This window comes from Tupaia chinensis, unplaced genomic scaffold, assembly GCF_000334495.1.
Source record: "Tupaia chinensis unplaced genomic scaffold, TupChi_1.0 Scaffold148646_1, whole genome shotgun sequence".
Classification (NCBI taxonomy): domain Eukaryota; kingdom Metazoa; phylum Chordata; class Mammalia; order Scandentia; family Tupaiidae; genus Tupaia; species Tupaia belangeri.
This window is the reverse complement of record NW_006208495.1, coordinates 837487-839962: the sequence shown is the minus strand read 5'-3', so window position 1 is coordinate 839962 and position 2476 is coordinate 837487.

Genomic DNA, 2476 nt, shown 5'->3' with positions numbered 1-2476 from the left:
AATATGTCCATAAAACAAAAATCCCATAAAATGTTAATCCAGTCTTGAGCTTTTGCAAATACCTAACATCCAAAAGTCAAGTGATCCAACATTCGTATTCCAGATAGCATCATAGGATGCGAATAAGCCTTGATGCCTTCCTGGCCTCTCCCTCCATTTTGGAAAGCGCTTTACTAATTTTCTCTACACAGCCTCATCTTTATATTTATAAAGTACTTCACAGTTTCCCTAGTGGATTTACTAAACTGTTGACTCTAATTATAACATAAAAATTGTTTTTGCTGCTGTGGACTTAATTATTTGGTAAACATGGGCAAAAATGGACAGAATTAAATCAAGAAATGGCCAAGTCAACACATTTTTTTTAAAAATAGAACACAGTAAGGAATTCCTAATATACTTTTCTTGGCTTGCATTTGGAGCAACCTCTTGGGAAGCTTCCCTTTTCCCTTTAATATTTGTTATGCAATTATAGTCTTCTAAAAATAAAAATCATGCAAAGACTCCTTGAGGGGGTAAAAGTGCTCCCTCAAAAGAAAATTGGTATGGGGGTAAAAGATATAAGGAGAGGTCAGGTGGTCTTACTCTGGTTTGGTTAATAGACATGATGGGGAGGGGCTCACTATTTTTATGCATTAGAGAATTATTTTTGAAGATGATATGTCTATTTATTTCCTAGGACTGCCATAGCAAAATGCCACAGATAGGTGGTTTAAGCAAGAGAAATTTATTTTCTCATAGTTCTGGAGGCTAGAAATGCAAGATGAAAGGCTCTCCAGGTTTAATTTTTCTGACGTTACTATCTTTGTCTTGTTTTTTTTATTTTTTTTTATGTTTTTTTTTTTTAGAGGTTTTCGCTATAGGGCGTGTGCGCTCACCAGACAGACAAAGAGACATAGAAACAGAAAGCGAGAAATACCCCCCCTGGGGGGATGGTCATGCCGCAATCCCTTCTCCTCCATTCTCCTCTCAGGATCTTGGGCACACTCGCACTCGCGCCCGGCGTGAGTTCTAAGCCACTGGGTCCAGGACACGAACCACGGTCAACTACGTGGGAATCCAGCGCCATAGCCATTATGCTAACTGCTGGTTCCCTCTTTGCCTTGCTTTTCTGCTATGTTCTAACATTGTCTTCTGTGTACCGCAAATACCAATCTCTCTCTGCATGTCCTAATCTCTTTATTCAATTTATTAATATCATAATCTTGTTTATATTACATAGAATCACATATATCTTTACAGTGTACTATATTTCTTTTTCCAGAAGGAATACCTTGCATATCAGTCAAGACAAAGACATTACTATTCACACCGTCATCATCAAATATCTTTTCATCATTTTTTTCCAGATTATTATTATTATTCTCATTTTTTTAAACATTCAATCACTATATATTATTTTGCTTGTAAAAATAAGTTACCCAATATGAAATACTTCTCAGATCAATCCAGTTGAGAATACTATACATGTTATCATCAACAGGTAATAAACCATTTCTGTGTTGCACTAATGTCATGCTTCTCTAGTTGTTCTCTTGCTATCCTTCTCTATAATCCTCCCTTTTTCCTCCCTATTCCACATTGTCTTCAGCATCACTAACTATTTTCACTGCTTTTATTCCCTCCAATATTTCAATCTCTGCCATAAAGTGCGGGTAATTGGTATATATTAAGTGGATACATACAATATATTTCTTTCACATCCTGGCTTGTTTCACTCAGCAATAGATCCTCCATATCCAATCACTTTCTATCCACTTTCTATAAAATGCCAGCATCTCATTGTTTTTTATGGCTGAGTAGTATTCCATAGAGTATATGTGCCACACTTTTCAATCCATTGATCTGTTTGTGGACATTTGGGTTGGTTCTATGTCTTTGCAATCGTGAATAATGCTTCAATAAACATTGATTTGCAAGCACTTTTATGACTGAGCATTCCCCTGTCCTTTGGGTAGATACTGAGTACTGGGATTGCTGGATCAAGTTCTACATGTCGATCTATGAGGAACCTCCATATTGTTCTCAACAGTGGCCGAACCAGTTTACATTCCCACCTCTTTCACCACATCCCCATCAACACTTACCATTTTTTATATTTTTAATCTTTGCCACTCTGACAGGAATTAGGTGGTATCTCATTGTGGTTTTAATCTGTATCTCCCTTATGACAAGGGATGTTGACCATTTCCTCATACGGTTTTTGGCTGTTCGTATGCCTTCCTTTGATTTTGTTCAGCTCATTTTACCATCTTTTTTTTCTTTTCTTTTTTTTTGTTTTTGGTTTTTTTTGAGAGGGTTTTTTTTCACCATAGGGCGCGTGCGCTCGCCAGACAGACAGAGAGAGACATAGAGACAGAAAGCGAGAAATCACCCCCCAGGGGGGATGGTCACGCTGCAATCCCTTCTCCTCCATTCTCTTCCCGGGATCTTGGGCACGCACGCACACGCGCCCGGCGTGAGTTTTAAGCCACCG